At 52.6% G+C, this 21,262-nt stretch overlaps 11 non-coding genes and 1 pseudogene across 11 annotated transcripts; 7 read left to right on the top strand and 5 right to left on the bottom strand.

Annotated features, from left to right (window-relative positions):
* Nucleotides 1-28: 28 nt before the first annotated feature.
* trnag-ucc (transfer RNA glycine (anticodon UCC)) lies at nucleotides 29-100 on the top strand. Its single transcript has one exon. It is a non-coding gene; the product is annotated as a tRNA-Gly (tRNA).
* A 6,236-nt stretch (nucleotides 101-6,336) lies between these two features.
* On the top strand, nucleotides 6,337-6,500 carry LOC148632000 (U1 spliceosomal RNA). Its single transcript, XR_015934498.1, has one exon. It is a non-coding gene; the product is annotated as a U1 spliceosomal RNA (small nuclear RNA).
* A 2,644-nt stretch (nucleotides 6,501-9,144) lies between these two features.
* On the top strand, nucleotides 9,145-9,263 carry LOC148631999 (5S ribosomal RNA). The gene has a single exon (XR_015934508.1). It is a non-coding gene; the product is annotated as a 5S ribosomal RNA (ribosomal RNA).
* A 636-nt stretch (nucleotides 9,264-9,899) lies between these two features.
* Nucleotides 9,900-10,063, bottom strand: LOC148631998 (U1 spliceosomal RNA). The gene has a single exon (XR_015934501.1). It is a non-coding gene; the product is annotated as a U1 spliceosomal RNA (small nuclear RNA).
* A 1,807-nt stretch (nucleotides 10,064-11,870) lies between these two features.
* On the top strand, nucleotides 11,871-11,989 carry LOC148631997 (5S ribosomal RNA). Its single transcript, XR_015934504.1, has one exon. It is a non-coding gene; the product is annotated as a 5S ribosomal RNA (ribosomal RNA).
* A 635-nt stretch (nucleotides 11,990-12,624) lies between these two features.
* On the bottom strand, nucleotides 12,625-12,788 carry LOC148631996 (U1 spliceosomal RNA). The gene has a single exon (XR_015934500.1). It is a non-coding gene; the product is annotated as a U1 spliceosomal RNA (small nuclear RNA).
* Nucleotides 12,789-14,576: 1,788 nt separating this feature from the next.
* On the top strand, nucleotides 14,577-14,695 carry LOC148631995 (5S ribosomal RNA; annotated as a pseudogene).
* Nucleotides 14,696-15,331: 636 nt separating this feature from the next.
* Nucleotides 15,332-15,495, bottom strand: LOC148631994 (U1 spliceosomal RNA). Its single transcript, XR_015934539.1, has one exon. It is a non-coding gene; the product is annotated as a U1 spliceosomal RNA (small nuclear RNA).
* A 1,807-nt stretch (nucleotides 15,496-17,302) lies between these two features.
* Nucleotides 17,303-17,421, top strand: LOC148631993 (5S ribosomal RNA). Its single transcript, XR_015934507.1, has one exon. It is a non-coding gene; the product is annotated as a 5S ribosomal RNA (ribosomal RNA).
* A 636-nt stretch (nucleotides 17,422-18,057) lies between these two features.
* On the bottom strand, nucleotides 18,058-18,221 carry LOC148631992 (U1 spliceosomal RNA). Its single transcript, XR_015934499.1, has one exon. It is a non-coding gene; the product is annotated as a U1 spliceosomal RNA (small nuclear RNA).
* Nucleotides 18,222-20,028: 1,807 nt separating this feature from the next.
* On the top strand, nucleotides 20,029-20,147 carry LOC148631991 (5S ribosomal RNA). Its single transcript, XR_015934509.1, has one exon. It is a non-coding gene; the product is annotated as a 5S ribosomal RNA (ribosomal RNA).
* A 636-nt stretch (nucleotides 20,148-20,783) lies between these two features.
* Nucleotides 20,784-20,947, bottom strand: LOC148631990 (U1 spliceosomal RNA). Its single transcript, XR_015934528.1, has one exon. It is a non-coding gene; the product is annotated as a U1 spliceosomal RNA (small nuclear RNA).
* Nucleotides 20,948-21,262: the final 315 nt, after the last annotated feature.

Below are 21,262 nucleotides of genomic sequence, written 5' to 3'. Positions count from 1 at the left end.
GCATTCTCTGGTGGTGTCCTGCGGGCGTGCGTTGGTGGTATAGTGGTGAGCATAGCTGCCTTCCAAGCGGTTGACCCAGGTTCGATTCCCGGCCAATGCAGTGGCGAATGTTTTCAAATGCTGTCATGAGCCTTGGATTGTGACTAGCAAAGCGAAGCCTTTTGAAAGAGCTAAAGCACTGCAAAACAGAATTGAGGGAGAATCTTACAGGGGATTCTGAGCGGTGTCTGCATACACGCAGTCCGATACGGGTGCTGAAAGATTGAGCTACTCTCAATGTCATGCTGCCTTTCCCCGGAGTAAATCTGTTACATTGAAAGAATGCTTCTCGCAGGTTCAAAAAGGGACCCTTTGTTAATTGTAGAAATCAATGATTTCGAATGAATTCTGTATGCGTTAAAAGACAGCTATACACAGAAAACATGCAGGACACTGCTCATGATGTTTACCGAGCCGAAACACAGTGCGTTTTTTCAAGCCATTTGACAAAGCCCGCCCACTGAAAACTGCAGCAGATCGTGTAAAGACGTTCAACTTTGTAACTACTGCACGCACAGTAAGCAGAATAAATTCCTCTTTTCAAACTGTCAAAGGTTTGCTTTGCGAACGCCGCAGGACATCGCACAATCTCTTTTGAACAGGGACAAACGATTTCTTATGGGGCGCAGTAAGTACTGTTACTGTCACTGCTCGATACCGACGTTGGCCTACTATACCATGTTCAGCCACCGCTAGAAAATGTACGGCTCTAGCACCAGAGCAAACAACAGGAGGGCCGACGTCGAACAGGCACACGTGTCAGACATAGAGAGCGATGAGAATGGGATTTGAACCTATGCGTGCAGAGCACAATGGATTAGCAGTCCATCACCTTAACCACTCAGCCACCTTGTCGGCGAAACTGGGCTGTCCGGACATGGGTTGGCACGCTCCAGATGATCTTTTTCTTTTTTTTCCCCTCGTACTCGAGGGTCATTTTCCTGTTCCACATGCGATTTCAACATTTTCCTTGGGAGATGTCAAGCCAGCAAGCCACTGCTGTGGTTCAGTGGCCAGTGTGGAGTTCAGTGGCCCTGTTGTACACAGAAAGCACATTGAGCTCCTTGGACATGAAAAGTTCCAGATAAAAGCCATTTGTCATCCTTTCTCTTGGTGTCGATGTTGCTATTGTATGTAAAGGTGGCAACTTGCTCAGCGAGCAGGCGGAGCACACACCGAATGCAGATGTGTCTGAGTGGTCTGTCCAAGTGGCTGCAAAAGGACAGCACTCCCGGGGCACCGTGGCTTAGTTGGTTAAAGCGCCTGCCTAGTAAACAGGAAGTCCTGGGTCCGAATCCCAGTGGTGCCTTTTTTGTTCTGTGTTCTCGAACAGAACTGGTCAATATGGACAACCGCCTACGGCTAGACTTAATTAAATGCAAGTATTTATTTCCTGTCTTTAATGCGACTTGTTTTTCTTAAAATGGATGCAACTTGCAAAACATGAAATACAAACCTTGCTAATCAGCGCTAGCGGCTGGCAAAAAAAAAAGTCAGCAATGTTTTTTTCTTTAACCTTAACCCTGCTAATGGAGAAGAGTTAAACGACCGAGTCTATGCAGCTTAAACGGTCCGCACGTCGGGTTCTTAGCTGAAAGGGTGGTAAATCACGCTCACCCCAGTCCTTAATATTTCAAAGAGGATACAAAATTGAACCTAGTCGCCACATTACATACATCCAGTTCAATGATAAAAAGGTAACATCTATCCTCGCTCCAGAGTAAATCTCACGTTGAGGGCATCTTTTCTTTCACTTTACCGTGAGTCGGGCTCGGCTGCACAGAGGAGAGAGCAGAGCAATGAGGTCACGGGGACAGGGGAGTCACACGCTGGCGGTTTGAATACGCGGAAGATCACTGAGGGATCCACAGTATGTGGACCCTCCGTTCGCCATCAGTCCGCACTCCGGACTCTGAATCCTGCCATCCGAGTTAAGATCTTGGCGGAACCTGAGGCGCAGTTCCTTCTTAAAACGTAATCTGGTGAGCATTTCTAGAATCGCACTTGTATAGATGCAGCCTTTAATGTGTTGCTAGGTTAAAATTGATGACTTCTTGTATTTCAGTAGGCAACTGCCCTCTTGATTTTGGATTTAATTTCTTTATTACAGGGGCGCTTTTATGAAGACAGAGTCATGTTCAGGTACTTTGCTTGATGGAGGAAGCTCATTTCGGACTCTGTGATCTGCTCACCTGGAAAGGTCTGCTGTACTACTACAAGGGAGAAGTAGAGTCTGGAAGAATGGACAATTTTATGATGCTTTGGAAGATAATGTTTTTTTTTCTTATACTGAAAATGAAAAGTAGTTGTTTCTATATGGACTCAGTCTTTGGAATTTGTATATTTATATATTTCAGTGAACCCTCAGCCATTCCTTCTGTATTGTAATTCAATTTCTCTTTTAAAATTCCTTCCCCACTTCTAGGACCTGCAGTTGCTGAACTCCACAATGGCTTCTATTGGAAAGTCTGTGACTGAGACCAAGTAAGTGTTCACTTTTTTATGAAACCATTATTTATTTTGGAGCAATGAGCAATTCTTATATAAATGCAATAAAATCATTATCCTCAAACTATGAGAGAGAATTTTAAGGATAATTTAAGAAATCAGTCTTAGCTTGTTTCTATATACAGATGGTATTATTTATTTTCAAAGGAAACCCGCGAGGATTCCCCTGGTGTGCAAGATGTACCTGAATACTTTTGATCAGCTTCCTGCTCACTTGAAGAGGGCGTGTATGAAGCACGCCACGGCAGAAGAGATCAGGATGGCCTCTCAACAGGCCAGGGAGGACATGATGAATCACCTGAAGAACAGGGTCATCGTGGATTACCACAGAATAGAGATCAAAGGACACTTTGTAGGCTTGAAATACAAAGAAAATCTTGTTCTATGGTACAAGATAAATACAAAACTTAAGCTTTTATTTTAATTAGATTTATTTATAAAGCATAAGCAATAATTTATTACATTAATATATGTGAAAATAACATTTTAGTATCATACGTTTAGTATATTTAGTCCCTAATGCTGAAAGAAATGATCATAGAACATGACATCTAACCTTACCTGCGGTGTTTTTAATCACTATTGCTCAATGCACGGTGAAAGCATTGCATACATATGTCTGACAATGAGGAATGGGCCCCTGAGACAGTCATTTGCCTGTTTCACAAATGATCGTATTTTACTAGGGATTCTGTTTGGGATGCAGATGTGCAATCGGACAGCAATCCCTTTCAAGAAATGATACGTTCTGGATGAGGTCAAAGGTGCTGGAACACTGTATTTAGGATGTGTTTGCAGAGACTGTGTGTCTCCTGCTTCAACGCAGTGATAAATAGATGTGCTCCTGTAATTCATTGGTACATGCCCAGGGCAGTAAGCAGTCTGAGGATTTATTTCCAGACGGCATAGAGCAGTGAATCAGTGAAGTAGTGCAACACACTGGATCATTATATTATTAGAATCTATTCTACTTACATTATTACATTATACACAATTTGAGTTCATTTTAAAAAGTAAAAGGTAATGAAAGGAATGCATTTTCATAAGAAAGATAATACCGATATGCATGTGATAATCTTCCTTATGTCATGTAGTGCATCATTTGGACACTTTGTGGGATTGAAATACAAAGAAAATCATGTTCTATGGTACAAGATAAATACAAAACTTAAGCTTTTATTTTAATTAGATTTGTTTATAAAGCATAAGCAATCATTTATTACATTACTATATGTGAAAATAACATTTTAGCATCATATTATTACATACAGGTCTCTAGCTTCAACACAATGATATATATATATGCTCAGTGATTTATTGGTACATGCCCAGGTCAATAATCAGAATGAGGAATTATTTCCAGACGGGCTACAGGTAGAGTTGTGAAATACTTCAACACACTGGATCGCAGATTTAGACCCCCTGCACTCTAACTCCTTAAAAACCAAAGAAATGAAGATATGTAGCAATCACATTGCAACAGGGGTGACAGTGACTTAATGCTTATACTAGTGGACTTCTGGTACCTTTAGGGTACGGTGTTCCCTGAAGGGCTCTCAAACCTCGCATTTCAGATGCCTAGCTGTTTCGCTGATGTGTTGCACCTCAGAATCACTTTTAAACCTTACCTCTGGTATCTTTAATCCCTATTGCTCAACGCATGGTGAAAGTATTGCATAAATGTGTCTGAAAATGAGCAATGGGCACCTGAGAGACTCATTTGCCTGTTTCACAAATGATCATATTTGACTAGGGATTCTGTTTGGGATTCAGTAGTGCATTTTGACAGCAATCCCTTTCAAAAAATGATACATTCTGGATGAGGTGAAAGGTGCTGGAACACTGTATTTAGGATGTGTTTGCACTTATTCTGTGTCTCTAGCTTCAACACAGTGATATATATGTATATGCTCACTGATTTTTTGGTACATGCCCAGGGCAATAATCATTATGAGGATTTATTTCCAGATGTGCTAGGGGTAGTGTTGTGAAATACTTCAACACACTGGATCGCAGGTTTTAACCACCTGCACTCTTTCTCCTTAAAAACCAACAAATGCAGATATGTAGCAATCATATTGTAGCAGACACTCATTTGCCTGTTTCACAAATGATCATATTTGACTAGAGATTCTGTTTGGGATCCGGATGTGCATTCTGACAGCAATCTCCTTATCGGAGATTACCAGGCAAGTCTTCACCAGACAAAAACCTCCAGTGCACAGCACTCTGGAAACATTTCGGGGCTGTCGCGTGTTTATTTCAGCACGTAAAGCGCACCGGTCCAACATGTCGGCCGGGCGCGCGGCACCTCCCCCCTCTTGTGGCCTTGCGGCGTCAGAGCAAGAGGCTCCTTCTCGCTGCCCTTCCGCTGTGTTGCAGGGCCCCGAGAGGGAACCCAGAGCGCGCACTTTGTGGGGGGCGGGGGACCGCGTTCGCGCTCTGCCCCCGGTCTCTTGCGCGAGTACTAAATCTCACGGACAGGGGGGCCTCGTCATTGATTGTTACAGGTGAGACGGGGATTAGGAGGAGACCCCGACTGATGGGTAAAGGGGAGCACTAACACCAGAGGGACACCCCCGGTGTCTCTTTTTGACAGACGCCCTGGGGTTTCCTAATGGCCAAGGAGGGTCGGGACCTCGGTTTGACGCCTCCCCCGAAGGACGGCGCCTGTTTGTGCAGCAGAGTGTCGCCATCAGGAGGCTGGGGCGTAAGAGAGCCACACAGCCCGCAGGCTGAGCGCTCCCTACTGGTCCCAGTCACACCTCTTGCAGGAGCAGCAGCAACCGGAGCTTTTCCGGGGGGGAATCTCCCATCCGGGTGCCGGCCAGGCTCACACCTGCTGGGCTGCCCCGGGGGTGAGCCCAGTCGAGAGTCGCAGGGCCAGATCTAGTCACCGGGGAGAAACGATACAAGTGAAGGATTGCTCGGCTCTCGGCACTTGAAAAGACCGACAAATGTCTCGTTCCGGCCGGAGCTGAATGTACCCGCATGTGTGGTGTCGTCTTCTTCCCCCGCCCCGCTGTGTTTGCTGTATTGTCTCTGAAGCCGGCCCCCCCGAGACGAGACGGGCTGTTCCTGTGCCCCAATTAACACTTTACAGGTGCCATTCCCCGGCATTGTGGCCATTGTCGGTGCTCACACGCGATAAGATAAGGCGGAGGAGAGCGGGGCATGCCCAGCGGCAGACATTCAAGGAGGGGGCAGTGCGAGGTGAGGTGAGGTGAGGTGCAACACGCCGGAGCCCCGACGCAGCTAATGCGGAGCACTTGTTGGACTGGCATCGAAAGGACGTGTGCGCACGGAGCGAGCCTTCCCTGCGGCGGAGCGCGGGAACTTTCTCCCCCCCCTCCCGCTGCAGGAGTTGTGTGCGCTGCAGCGGTGCCGAGAGAAAAGCACAAAAGGCAGCAGGCTCTGGAGAGCAGGTAAGAGACGGAGCCTTATGGGCAGGCGAGCAGGCCCGTTTTTTGGAAATTGCTGAAAAGGTTTGTTCGGTGTGTGGTAGGCGCACGTCGCGAGCTTGCGTGGCGATCTGCCGGTCTGGAGTTATGCAAATGAGGCCGAATTGCATCCCGGGACATGCTGCGAATGCGCAAAGGCGAATGCAGATGTGTAGGAAACGGCGCGCTCGTTTTCTCGTTTTGCCCACACTTTTGAGTGTTAGTGTGGCGTGTGAGTGTGCGATAGAGTGGGCCCAGCAGGAGGCGGTGGCGTGCGGGGCGAGGAGGTGGCCTAGGCTGCGCGATTTGTGCTGTGGGTGCGGGCCGCTTGCAGGGGCCTGTACAACTCATACTTACCTGGCAGGGGAGATACCTTGATCAAGAAGGAGGTTCACCCAGGGCGAGGCTCAGCCATTGCACTCCGGCTGTGCTGACCCCTGCGAATTCCCCAAATGTGGGAATCTCGACTGCATAATTTCTGGTAGTGGGGGACTGCGTTCGCGCTCTCCCCTGATGTGCTTGGTCCAAAATCAGATACGGGAGGTTTAGGACACCACGAGCTGCGTGGCTGCGGAAGGATCCCGGTTCGACAGGAGTGGACGCCGCTGCTGGTTCTCGCTGGCTTTTAGTTAGGGGTTCGGAGAAGCATCTCAAGCTAGTTCCACTACTCCTTCCGGACGTTCATTCCCTTTTCAAAGTCAGTCGTTTTGCTGTAGTCTGCGTTCTTTAGGCTGATTATCGAGGTTAGCCATTATTTGGTCATGGGGGGCCTCGGTACTGTATGCTGAGTCTAAAGACAGTTTCACCCGTTTTCTGATTGCTCGGTTCTGTACCAGTGCAGACATGTCAAAACAGTGAAAAACTTTTAGATATCCAGATCTTTTTCTTTACTTGCTGCTGAAATTGCACATAAAACCAAACTGTTTCCTAAGTTTAAAAGGTAAGGATTGCAATTACCACCAATGTCTGGCTAAAACTATCCTTTTAATTTGCTTTTGACATGCAATAATTAAGAGAGTTTAGCATTTAGAAAGTGTATTATCACAATCTCTAAACTTGACCATCATTTTGATATGTACGGTATATGGAATAGAAAAAACTGTAAAATTGGTAAAAATTCGTAATCGAGGAAACAACAAACCAACACTTTTCCTGCATTTCAAATGCATCCTAGAGCACAGTAAAGGCATTAGAAAAAATCCAGGTGTTGTCCAACACTAACCCTAACCCTAGTTCGGGCCCTTACGAACCACACCTCCACAACCTTGCCTACAAATACAGTGCCCAAAATGTAACCCAGATGACTCCAAATCAGCCAGAAACATTCAAAGTTGCACATTTAAAGTATTTTAATGTGTCACCTGTGAAAAACTTTCAGATATCCAGATCTTTTTCTTTACTTGATGCTGAAATTGCAAATAAAACCAAACTGTTTCCTAGGTTTAAAAGGTAAGGATTGCAATTACCACCGATGTCTGGCTAAAACTATCCTTATAATTTGCTTTTGACATGCAATAATTAAGAGAGTTTAGCATTTAGAAAGTGTATGATCACAATCTCCAATCTTGACCATCATTTTGATATGTACAGTATATTGAGTAGAAAAAAATGCAAAATTGGTAAAGATTCGTAATCAAGGAAACAACAAACCAACACTTTTCCTGCATTTCAAATGCATCCTAGAGCACAGTAAAGGCATTTAAAAAAATCCAGGTTGTTTTCCAACCCTAACCCTAACCCTAGTTTGGGCCCTTACGAACCACACCTCCACAACCTTGCCTACAAATACAGTGCCCAAAATGTAACCCAGATGACTCCAAATCAGCCAGAAACATTCAAAGTTGCACATTTAAAGTATTTTAATGTGTCACCTGAGAAAAACGTTCAGATATCCAGATCTTTTTCTTTACTTGCTGCTGAAATTGCACATAAAACCAAACTGTTTCCTAAGTTTAAAAGGTAAGGATTCCAATTACCACCAATGTCTGGCTAAAACTATCCTTTTAATTGGCTTTTGACATGCAATAATTAAGAGAGTTTAGCATTTAGAAAGTGTATTATCACAATCTCCAATCTTGACCAGCATTTTGATATGTACAGTATATGGAGTAGAAAAAACTGCAAAATTGGTAAAAATTCGTAATCAAGGAAACAACAAACCAACACTTTTCCTGCATTTCAAATGCATCCTAGAGCACAGTAAAGGCATTTAAAAAAATCCAGGTTGTTTTCCAACCCTAACCCTAACCCTAGTTTGGGCCCTTACAAACCACACCTCCACAGCCACAGTGAAGGTGTGAGCCTGGCCGGCACCCGGATGGGAGATTCCCCCCCGGAAAAGATCCGGTTGCTTCTGCTCCTGCAAGAGGTGTGACTGGGACCAGTAGGGAGCGCTCACCCTGCGGGCTGTGTGGCTCTCTTACGCCCCAGCCTCCTGATGGCGACACTCTGCTGCACAAACAGGCGCCGTCCTTCGGGGGAGGCATCAAACCGAGGTCCCGACCCTCCTTGGCCATTAGGAAACCCCAGGGCGGCTCTCAAAAAGAGACGCCGGTGGTGTCCCTCTGGTGTTAGTGCTCCCCTTTACCCATCAGTCGGGGTCTCCTCCTAATCCCCGTCTCACCTGTAACAATCAATGACGAGGCCCCCCTGTCCGTGAGATTTAGTACTCGCGCAAGAGACCGGGGGCAGAGCGCGAACGCGGTTCCCCGCCCCCCACAAAGTGCGCGCTCCGGGTTCCCTCTCGGGGCCCTGCAACACAGCGGAAGGGCAGCGAGAAGGAGCCTCTTGCTCTGACGCCGCAAGGCCACAAGAGGGCGGAGGCGCCGCGCGCCCGGCCGACGTGTTGGACCGGTGCGCTTTACGTGCTGAAATAAACACGCGACACCCCCGAAATGTTTCCAGAGTGCTGTGCACTGGAGGTTTTTGTCTGGTGAAGACTTGCCTGGTGCTCCTCCGTGCAGATTGTTTGTCCTCCTCCAGTGCGGGACGTGCCAACACAAGGGAGCGCATTCGCCAAAATCCAGGCACGCAATGCGATTTGGAACGCAGCTCCTTTCCAAAGAGTGGCACACGAACGATCCTTCAGTCCCGCTCGGGGGGCACGGAACCCCCGCCACACACAGCTTCAAGTAGCGAGTCAGGCGCCAGGGCTTTCGCTTACGGCCACACCACCCTGAACATGCCCGATCTCGTCTGATCTCGGAAGCTAAGCAGTGTTGGGCCTGGTTAGTACTTGGATGGGAGACTGCCTGGGAATACCAGGTGCTGTAAGCTTTTGCTCTCCCGGCCAGCAGGGGTCGCCGTTGGTGCCGTAGGCTTTGGGAGGAAAACCTGCAGGATGGAAAGGTGATCTATAGCCTCATCTCTAGAGATGTTTTGTTGCTGTGGCATGTGTGTGACCCATATTCAAAAAAAAAAACCCGTCTGTAAAACGAATATCGAAGCTGCTTCTAAATCTGCAAATGAAGATGAGTCGATAAACCACTCGTTTTTCGTATAACTAGACATATATTCATTTGTTACCGATTTCATTCATTGAGCACGGATACAATAGAGGTACAGCCATTCACTGTTTGACATGTCTGCACTGGTACAGAACCGAGCAATCAGAAAACGGGTGAAACTGTCTTTAGACTCAGCATACAGTACCGAGGCCCCCCATGACCAAATAAAGGCTAACCTCGATAATCAGCCTAAAGAACGCAGACTACAGCAAAACGACTGACTTTGAAAAGGGAAGGAACGTCCGGAAGGAGTAGTGGAACTAGCTTGAGATGCTTCTCCGGACCCCTAACTAAAAGCCAGCGAGAACCAGCAGCGGCGTCCACTCCTGTCGAACCGGGATCCTTCCGCAGCCACGCAGCTCGTGGTGTCCTAACCCTCCCGTATCTGATTTTGGACCAAGCACATCAGGGGAGAGCGCGAACGCAGTCCCCCACTACCAGAAATTATGCAGTCGAGATTCCCACATTTGGGGAATTCGCAGAGGTCAGCACAGCCGGAGTGCAATGACCAAGCCTCGCCCTGGGTGAACCTCCTTCTTGATCAAAGTATCTCCCCTGCCAGGTAAGTATGAGTTAAACAGGCCCCTGCAAGCGGCCCGCACCCACAGCACAAATCGCGCAGCCTAGGCCACCTCCTCGCCCCGCACGCCACCGCCTCCTGCTGGGCCCACTCTTTCACACACTCACACGCCACACTAACACTCAAAAGTGTGGGCAAAACGAGAAAACGAGCGCGCCGTTTCCTACACATCTGCAGTCGCCGTTGCGCATTCGCAGCATGTCCCGGGATGCAATTCGGCCTCATTTGCATAACTCCAGACCGGCAGATCGCCACGCAAGCTCGCGACGTGCGCCTGCCACACACCGAACAAACCTTTTCAGCAATTTCCAAAAAACGGGCCTGCTCGCCTGCCCACAAGGCTCCGTCTCTTACCTGCTCTCCAGAGCCTGCTGCCTTCTGTGCTTTTCTCTCGGCACCGCTGCAGTGCACACAACTCCTGCAGCGGGAGGGGGGGAGAAAGTTCCCACGCTCCGCCGCAGGGAAGGCTCGCTCCGTGCGCACACGTCCTTTCGATGCCAGTCCAACAAGTGCTCCGCATTAGCTGCGTCGGGGCTCCGGCGTGTCGCACCTCACCTCACCTCGCACTGCCCCCTCCTTGAATGTCTGCCGCTGGGCATGCCCCGCTCTCCTCCGCCTTATCTTATCGCGTGTGAGCACCGACAATGGCCACAATGCCGGGGAATGGCACCTGTAAAGTGTTAATTGGGGCACAGGAACAGCCCGTCTCGTCTCGGGGGGGCCGGCTTCAGAGACAATACAGCAAACACAGCGGGGCGGGGGAAGAAGACGACACCACACATGCGGGTACATTCAGCTCCGGCGGGAACGAGACATTTGTCGGTCTTTTCAAGTGCCGAGAGCCGAGCAATCCTTCACTTGTATCGTTTCTCCCCGGTGACTAGATCTGGCCCTGCGACTCTCGACTGGGCTCACCCCCGGGGCAGCCCAGCAGGTGTGAGCCTGGCCGGCACCCGGATGGGAGATTCCACCCCGGAAAAGCTCCGGTTGCTGCTGCTCCTGCAAGAGGTGTGACTGGGACCAGTAGGGAGCGCTCACCCTGCGGGCTGTGTGGCTCTCTTACGCCCCAGCCTCCTGATGGCGACACTCTGCTGCACAAAGAGGCGCCGTCCTTCGGGGGAGGCGTCAAACCGAAGTCCCGACCCTCCTTGGCCATTAGGAAACCCCAGGGCGTCTCTCAAAAAGAGACGCCGGGGGTGTCCCTCTGGTGTTAGTGCTCCCCTTTACCCATCAGTCGGGGTCTCCTCCTAATCCCCGTCTCACCTGTAACAATCAATGACGAGGCCCCCCTGTCCGTGAGATTTAGTACTCGCGCAAGAGACCGGGGGCAGAGCGCGAACGCGGTCCCCCGCCCCCCACAAAGTGCGCGCTCCGGGTTCCCTCTCGGGGCCCTGCAACACAGCGGAAGGGCAGCGAGAAGGAGCCTCTTGCTCTGACGCCGCAAGGCCACAAGAGGGCGGAGGCGCCGCGCGCCCGGCCGACGTGTTGGACCGGTGCGCTTTACGTGCTGAAATAAACACGCGAAAGCCCCGAAATGTTTCCAGAGTGCTGTGCACTGGAGGTGTTTGTCTGGTGAAGACTTGCCTGGTGCTCCTCCGTGCAGATTGTTTGTCCTCCTCCAGTGCGGGACGTGCCAACACAAGGGAGCGCATTCGCCAACATCCAGGCACGCAATGCGATTTGGAAAGCAGCTCCTTTCCAAAGAGTGGGACACGAACGATCCTTCAGTCCCGCTCGGGGGGCACGGAACCCCCGCCACACACAGCTTCAAGTAGCGAGTCAGGCGCCAGGGCTTTCGCTTACGGCCACACCACCCTGAACACGCCCGATCTCGTCTGATCTCGGAAGCTAAGCAGTGTTGGGCCTGGTTAGTACTTGGATGGGAGACTGCCTGGGAATACCAGGTGCTGTAAGCTTTTGCTCTCCCGGCCAGCAGGGGTCGCCGTTGGTGCCGTAGGCTTTGGGAGGAAAACCTGCAGGATGGAAAGGTGATCTATAGCCTCATCTCTAGAGATGTTTTGTTGCTGTGGCATGTGTGTGACCCATATTCAAAAAAAAAACCCGTCTGTAAAACGAATATCGAAGCTGCCTCTAAATCTGCAAATGAAGATGAGTCGATAAACCACTCGTTTTTCGTATAACTAGACATATATTCATTTGTTACCGATTTCATTCATTGAGCACGGATACAGTAGAGGTACAGCCATTCACTGTTTGATATGTCTGCACTGGTACAGAACCGAGCAATCAGAAAACGGGTGAAACTGTCTTTAGACTCAGCATACAGTACCGAGGCCCCCCATGACCAAATAAAGGCTAACCTCGATAATCAGCCTAAAGAACGCAGACTACAGCAAAACGACTGACTTTGAAAAGGGAATGAACGTCCGGAAGGAGTAGTGGAACTAGCTTGAGATGCTTCTCCGGACCCCTAACTAAAAGCCAGCGAGAACCAGCAGCGGCATCCACTCCTGTCGAACCGGGATCCTTCCGCAGCCACGCAGCTCGTGGTGTCCTAACCCTCCCGTATCTGATTTTGGACCAAGCACATCAGGGGAGAGCGCGAACGCAGTCCCCCACTACCAGAAATTATGCAGTCGAGATTCCCACATTTGGGGAATTCGCAGGGGTCAGCACAGCCGGAGTGCAATGGCCGAGCCTCTCCTTGGGTGAACCTCCTTCTTGATCAAGGTATCTCCCCTGCCAGGTAAGTATGAGTTAAACAGGCCCCTGCAAGCGGCCCGCACCCACAGCACAAATCGCGCAGCCTAGGCCACCTCCTCGCCCCGCACGCCACCGCCTCCTGCTGGGCCCACTCTTTCACACACTCACACGCCACACTAACACTCAAAAGTGTGGGCAAAACGAGAAAACGAGCGCGCCGTTTCCTACACATCTGCAGTCGCCGTTGCGCATTCGCAGCATGTCCCGGGATGCAATTCGGCCTCATTTGCATAACTCCAGACCGGCAGATCGCCACGCAAGCTCGCGACGTGTGCCTGCCACACACCGAACAAACCTTTTCAGCAATTTCCAAAAAACGGGCCTGCTCGCCTGCCCACAAGGCTCCGTCTCTTACCTGCTCTCCAGAGCCTGCTGCCTTCTGTGCTTTTCTCTCGGCACCGCTGCAGCGCACACAACTCCTGCAGCGGGAGGGGGGGAGAAAGTTCCCGCGCTCCGCCGCAGGGAAGGCTCGCTCCGTACGCACACGTCCTTTCGATGCCAGTCCAACAAGTGCTCCGCATTAGCTGCGTCGGGGCTCCGGCGTGTCGCACCTCACCTCACCTCGCCCTGCCCCCTCCTTGAATGTCTGCCGCTAGGCATGCCCCGCTCTCCTCCGCCTTATCTTATCGCGTGTGAGCACCGACAATGGCCACAATGCCGGGGAATGGCACCTGTAAAGTGTTAATTGGGGCACAGGAACAGCCCGTCTCGTCTCGGGGGGGCCGGCTTCAGAGACAATACAGCAAACACAGCGGGGCGGGGGAAGAAGACGACACCACACATGCGGGTACATTCAGCTCCGGCGGGAACGAGACATTTGTCGGTCTTTTCAAGTGCCGAGAGCCGAGCAATCCTTCACTTGTATCGTTTCTCCCCGGTGACTAGATCTGGCCCTGCGACTCTCGACTGGGCTCACCCCCGGGGCAGCCCAGCAGGTGTGAGCCTGGCCGGCACCCGGATGGGAGATTCCACCCCGGAAAAGCTCCGGTTGCTGCTGCTCCTGCAAGAGGTGTGACTGGGACCAGTAGGGAGCGCTCACCCTGCGGGCTGTGTGGCTCTCTTACGCCCCAGCCTCCTGATGGCGACACTCTGCTGCACAAACAGAGGTCAAACCGAGGTCCCGACCCTCCTTGGCCATTAGGAAACCCCAGGGCGTCTCTCAAAAAGAGACGCCGGGGGTGTCCCTCTGGTGTTAGTGCTCCCCTTTACCCATCAGTCGGGGTCTCCTCCTAATCCCCGTCTCACCTGTAACAATCAATGACGAGGCCCCCCTGTCCGTGAGATTTAGTACTCGCGCAAGAGACCGGGGGCAGAGCGCGAACGCGGTCCCCCGCCCCCCACAAAGTGCGCGCTCCGGGTTCCCTCTCGGGGCCCTGCAACACAACGGAAGGGCAGCGAGAAGGAGCCTCTTGCTCTGACGCCGCAAGGCCACAAGAGGGCGGAGGCGCCGCGCGCCCGGCCGACGTGTTGGACCGGTGCGCTTTACGTGCTGAAATAAACACGCGAAAGCCCCGAAATGTTTCCAGAGTGCTGTGCACTGGAGGTTTTTGTCTGGTGAAGACTTGCCTGGTGCTCCTCCGTGCAGATTGTTTGTCCTCCTCCAGTGCGGGACGTGCCAACACAAGGGAGCGCATTCGCCAACATCCAGGCACGCAATGCGATTTGGAAAGCAGCTCCTTTCCAAAGAGTGGCACACGAACGATCCTTCAGTCCCGCTCGGGGGGCACGGAACCCCCGCCACACACAGCTTCAAGTAGCGAGTCAGGCGCCAGGGCTTTCGCTTACGGCCACACCACCCTGAACACGCCCGATCTCGTCTGATCTCAGAAGCTAAGCAATGTTGGGCCTGGTTAGTACTTGGATGGGAGACTGCCTGGGAATACCAGGTGCTGTAAGCTTTTGCTCTCCCGGCCAGCAGGGGTCGCCGTTGGTGCCGTAGGCTCTGGGAAGAAAACCTGCAGGATGGAAAGGTGATCTATAGCCTCATCTCTAGAGATGTTTTGTTGCTGTGGCATGTGTGTGACCCATATTCAAAAAAAAAAACCCGTCTGTAAAACGAATATCGAAGCTGCTTCTAAATCTGCAAATGAAGATGAGTCGATAAACCACTCGTTTTTCGTATAACTAGACATATATTCATTTGTTACCGATTTCATTCATTGAGCACGGATACAATAGAGGTACAGCCATTCACTGTTTGACATGTCTGCACTGGTACAGAACCGAGCAATCAGAAAACGGGTGAAACTGTCTTTAGACTCAGCATACAGTACCGAGGCCCCCCATGACCAAATAAAGGCTAACCTCGATAATCAGCCTAAAGAACGCAGACTACAGCAAAACGACTGACTTTGAAAAGGGAATGAACGTCCGGAAGGAGTAGTGGAACTAGCTTGAGATGCTTCTCCGGACCCCTAACTAAAAGCCAGCGAGAACCAGCAGCGGCATCCACTCCTGTCGAACCGGGATCCTTCCGCAGCCACGCAGCTCGTGGTGTCCTAACCCTCCCGTATCTGATTTTGGACCAAGCACATCAGGGGAGAGCGCGAACGCAGTCCCCCACTACCAGAAATTATGCAGTCGAGATTCCCACATTTGGGGAATTCGCAGGGGTCAGCACAGCCGGAGTGCAATGGCCAAGCCTCGCCCTGGGTGAACCTCCTTCTTGATCAAAGTATCTCCCCTGCCAGGTAAGTATGAGTTAAACAGGCCCCTGCAAGCGGCCCGCACCCACAGCACAAATCGCGCAGCCTAGGCCACCTCCTCGCCCCGCACGCCACCGCCTCCTGCTGGGCCCACTCTTTCACACACTCACACGCCACACTAACACTCAAAAGTGTGGGCAAAACGAGAAAACGAGCGCGCCGTTTCCTACACATCTGCAGTCGCCGTTGCGCATTCGCAGCATGTCCCGGGATGCAATTCGGCCTCATTTGCATAACTCCAGACCGGCAGATCGCCACGCAAGCTCGCGACGTGCGCCTGCCACACACCGAACAAACCTTTTCAGCAATTTCCAAAAAACGGGCCTGCTCGCCTGCCCACAAGGCTCCGTCTCTTACCTGCTCTCCAGAGCCTGCTGCCTTCTGTGCTTTTCTCTCGGCACCGCTGCAGTGCACACAACTCCTGCAGCGGGAGGGGGGGAGAAAGTTCCCACGCTCCGCCGCAGGGAAGGCTCGCTCCGTGCGCACACGTCCTTTCGATGCCAGTCCAACAAGTGCTCCGCATTAGCTGCGTCGGGGCTCCGGCGTGTCGCACCTCACCTCACCTCGCACTGCCCCCTCCTTGAATGTCTGCCGCTGGGCATGCCCCGCTCTCCTCCGCCTTATCTTATCGCGTGTGAGCACCGACAATGGCCACAATGCCGGGGAATGGCACCTGTAAAGTGTTAATTGGGGCACAGGAACAGCCCGTCTCGTCTCGGGGGGGCCGGCTTCAGAGACAATACAGCAAACACAGCGGGGCGGGGGAAGAAGACGACACCACACATGCGGGTACATTCAGCTCCGGCGGGAACGAGACATTTGTCGGTCTTTTCAAGTGCCGAGAGCCGAGCAATCCTTCACTTGTATCGTTTCTCCCCGGTGACTAGATCTGGCCCTGCGACTCTCGACTGGGCTCACCCCCGGGGCAGCCCAGCAGGTGTGAGCCTGGCCGGCACCCGGATGGGAGATTCCACCCCGGAAAAGCTCCGGTTGCTGCTGCTCCTGCAAGAGGTGTGACTGGGACCAGTAGGGAGCGCTCACCCTGCGGGCTGTGTGGCTCTCTTACGCCCCAGCCTCCTGATGGCGACACTCTGCTGCACAAAGAGGCGCCGTCCTTCGGGGGAGGCGTCAAACCGAGGTCCCGACCCTCCTTGGCCATTAGGAAACCCCAGGGCGTCTCTCAAAAAGAGACGCCGGGGGTGTCCCTCTGGTGTTAGTGCTCCCCTTTACCCATCAGTCGGGGTCTCCTCCTAATCCCCGTCTCACCTGTAACAATCAATGACGAGGCCCCCCTGTCCGTGAGATTTAGTACTCGCGCAAGAGACCGGGGGCAGAGCGCGAACGCGGTCCCCCGCCCCCCACAAAGTGCGCGCTCCGGGTTCCCTCTCGGGGCCCTGCAACACAGCGGAAGGGCAGCGAGAAGGAGCCTCTTGCTCTGACGCCGCAAGGCCACAAGAGGGCGGAGGCGCCGCGCGCCCGGCCGACGTGTTGGACCGGTGCGCTTTACGTGCTGAAATAAACACGCGAAAGCCCCGAAATGTTTCCAGAGTGCTGTGCACTGGAGGTTTTTGTCTGGTGAAGACTTGCCTGGTGCTCCTCCGTGCAGATTGTTTGTCCTCCTCCAGTGCGGGACGAGCCAACACAAGGGAGCGCATTCGCCAACATCCAGGCACGCAATGCGATTTGGAAAGCAGCTCCTTTCCAAAGAGTTGCACACGAACGATCCTTCAGTCCCGCTCGGGGGGCACGGAAGCCCCGCCACACACAGCTTCAAGTAGCGAGTCAGGCGCCGGGGCTTTCGCTTACGGCCACACCACCCTGAACACGCCCGATCTCGTCTGATCTCGGAAGCTAAGCAGCGTCGGGCCTGGTTAGTACTTGGATGGGAGACTGCCTGGGAATACCAGGTGCTGTAAGCTTTTGCTCTCCCGGCCAGCAGGGGTCGCCGTTGGTGCCGTAGGCTTTGGGAGGAAAACCTGCAGGATGGAAAGGTGATCTATAGCCTCATCTCTAGAGATGTTTTGTTGCTGTGGCATGTGTGTGACCCATATTCAAAAAAAAAAACCCGTCTGTAAAACGAATATCGAAGCTGCTTCTAAATCTGCAAATGAAGATGAGTCGATAAACCACTCGTTTTTCGTATAACTAGACATATATTCATTTGTTACCGATTTCATTCATTGAGCACGGATACAATAGAGGTACAGCCATTCACTGTTTGACATGTCTGCACTGGTACAGAACCGAGCAATCAGAAAACGGGTGAAACTGTCTTTAGACTCAGCATACAGTACCGAGGCCCCCCATGACCAAATAAAGGCTAACCTCGATAATCAGCCTAAAGAACGCAGACTACAGCAAAACGACTGACTTTGAAAAGGGAATGAACGTCCCGAAGGAGTAGTGGAACTAGCTTGAGATGCTTCTCCGGACCCCTAACTAAAAGCCAGCGAGAACCAGCAGCGGCGTCCACTCCTGTCGAACCGGGATCCTTCCGCAGCCACGCAGCTCGTGGTGTCCTAACCCTCCCGTATCTGATTTTGGACCAAGCACATCAGGGGAGAGCGCGAACGCAGTCCCCCACTACCAGAAATTATGCAGTCGAGATTCCCACATTTGGGGAATTCGCAGGGGTCAGCACAGCCGGAGTGCAATGGCCGAGCCTCGCCCTGGGTGAACTTCCTTCTTGATCAAGGTATCTCCCCTGCCAGGTAAGTATGAGTTAAACAGGCCCCTGCAAGCGGCCCGCACCCACAGCACAAATCGCGCAGCCTAGGCCACCTCCTCGCCCCGCACGCCACCGCCTCCTGCTGGGCCCACTCTTTCACACACTCACACGCCACACTAACACTCAAAAGTGTGGGCAAAACGAGAAAACGAGCGCGCCGTTTCCTACACATCTGCAGTCGCCGTTGCGCATTCGCAGCATGTCCCGGGATGCAATTCGGCCACATTTGCATAACTCCAGACCTGCAGATCGCCACGCAAGTTCGCGACGTGCGCCTGCCACACACCGAACAAACCTTTTCAGCAATTTCCAAAAAACGGGCCTGCTCGCCTGCCCACAAGGCTCCGTCTCTTACCTGCTCTCCAGAGCCTGCTGCCTTCTGTGCTTTTCTCTCGGCACCGCTGCAGTGCACACAACTCCTGCAGCGGGAGGGGGGGAGAAAGTTCCCGCGCTCCGCCGCAGGGAAGGCTCGCTCCGTGCGCACACGTCCTTTCGATGCCAGTCCAACAAGTGCTCCGCATTAGCTGCGTCGGGGCTCCGGCGTGTCGCACCTCACCTCACCTCGCCCTACCCCCTCCTTGAATGTTTGCCGCTGGGCATGCCCCGCTCTCCTCCGCCTTATCTTATCGCGTGTGAGCACCGACAATGGCCACAATGCCGGGGAATGGCACCTGTAAAGTGTTAATTGGGGCACAGGAACAGCCCGTCTCGTCTCGGGGGGGCCGGCTTCAGAGACAATACAGCAAACACAGCGGGGCGGGGGAAGAAGACGACACCACACATGCGGGTACATTCAGCTCCGGCGGGAACGAGACATTTGTCGGTCTTTTCAAGTGCCGAGAGCCGAGCAATCCTTCACTTGTATCGTTTCTCCCCGGTGACTAGATCTGGCCCTGCGACTCTCGACTGGGCTCACCCCCGGGGCAGCCCAGCAGGTGTGAGCCTGGCCGGCACCCGGATGGGAGATTCCACCCCGGAAAAGCTCCGGTTGCTGCTGCTCCTGCAAGAGGTGTGACTGGGACCAGTAGGGAGCGCTCACCCTGCGGGCTGTGTGGCTCTCTTATGCCCCAGCCTCCTGATGGCGACACTCTGCTGCACAAACAGGCGCCGTCCTTCGGGGGAGGCGTCAAACCGAGGTCCCGACCATCCTTGGCCATTAGGAAACCCCAGGGCGTCTCTCAAAAAGAGACGCCGGGGGTGTCCCTCTGGTGTTAGTGCTCCCCTTTACACATCAGTCGGGGTCTCCTCCTAATCCCCGTCTCACCTGTAACAATCAATGACGAGGCCCCCCTGTCCGTGAGATTTAGTACTCGCGCAAGAGACCGGGGGCAGAGCGCGAACGCAGTCCCCCGCCCCCCACAAAGTGCGCGCTCCGGGTTCCCTCTCGGGGCCCTGCAACACAGCGGAAGGGCAGCGAGAAGGAGCCTCTTGCTCTGATGCCGCAAGGCCACAAGAGGGCGGAGGCGCCGCGCGCCCGGCCGACGTGTTGGACCGGTGCGCTTTACGTGCTGAAATAAACACGCGAAAGCCCCGAAATGTTTCCAGAGTGCTGTGCACTGGAGGTTTTTGTCTGGTGAAGACTTGCCTGGTGCTCCTCCGTGCAGATTGTTTGTCCTCCTCCAGTGCGGGACGAGTCAACACAAGGGAGCGCATTCGCCAACATCCAGGCACGCAATGCGATTTGGAAAGCAGCTCCTTTCCAAAGAGTTGCACACGAACGATCCTTCAGTCCCGCTCGGGGGGCACGGAACCCCCGCCACACACAGCTTCAAGTAGCGAGTCAGGCGCCAGGGCTTTCGCTTACGGCCACACCACCCTGAACACGCCCGATCTCGTCTGATCTCGGAAGCTAAGCAGCGTCGGGCTTGGTTAGTACTTGGATGGGAGACTGCCTGGGAATACCAGGTGCTGTAAGCTTTTGCTCTCCCGGCCAGCAGGGGTCGCCGTTGGTGCCGTAGGCTTTGGGAGGAAAACCTGCAGGATGGAAAGGTGATCTATAGCCTCATCTCTAGAGATGTTTTGTTGCTGTGGCATGTGTGTGACCCATATTCAAAAAAAAAAACCCGTCTGTAAAACGAATATCGAAGCTGCCTCTAAATCTGCAAATGAAGATGAGTCGATAAACCACTCGTTTTTCGTATAACTAGACATATATTCATTTGTTACCGATTTCATTCATTGAGCACGGATACAATAGAGGTACAGCCATTCACTGTTTGACATGTCTACACTGGTACAGAACCGAGCAATCAGAAAACGGGTGAAACTGTCTTTAGACTCAGCATACAGTACCGAGGCCCCCCATGACCAAATAAAGGCTAAGCTCGATAATCAGCCTAAAGAACGCAGACTACAGCAAAATGACTGACTTTGAAAAAGGAATGAACGTCCGGAAGGAGTAGTGGAACTAGCTTGAGATGCTTCTCCGGACCCCTAACTAAAAGCCAGCGAGAACCAGCAGCGGCGTCCACTCCTGTCGAACCGGGATCCTTCCGCAGCCACGCAGCTCGTGGTGTCCTAACCCTCCCGTATCTGATTTTGGACCAAGCACATCAGGGGAGAGCGCAAACGCAGTCCCCCACTACCAGAAATTATGCAGTCGAGATTCCCACATTTGGGGAATTCGCAGGGGTCAGCACAGCCGGAGTGCAATGGCCGAGCCTCGCCCTGGGTGAACCTCCTTCTTGATCAAGGTATCTCCCCTGCCAGGTAAGTATGAGTTAAACAGGCCCCTGCAAGCGGCCCGCACCCACAGCACAAATCGCGCAGCCTAGGCCACCTCCTCGCCCCGCACGCCACCGCCTCCTGCTGGGCCCACTCTTTCACACACTCACACGCCACACTAACACTAAAAAGTGTGGGCAAAACGAGAAAACGAGCGCGCCGTTTCCTACACATCTGCAGTCGCCGTTGCGCATTCGCAGCATGTCCCGGGATGCAATTCGGCCTCATTTGCATAACTCCAGACCGGCAGATCGCCACGTAAGCTCGCGACGTGCGCCTGCCACACACCGAACAAACCTTTTCAGCAA

Source organism: Lepisosteus platostomus, unplaced genomic scaffold (genome assembly GCF_059453375.1).
Source record: "Lepisosteus platostomus isolate fLepPlt1 unplaced genomic scaffold, fLepPlt1.hap1 Scaffold_72_H1, whole genome shotgun sequence".
NCBI classification, from domain to species: domain Eukaryota; kingdom Metazoa; phylum Chordata; class Actinopteri; order Semionotiformes; family Lepisosteidae; genus Lepisosteus; species Lepisosteus platostomus.
This window is presented reverse-complemented; position numbering and strand designations above follow the sequence as displayed.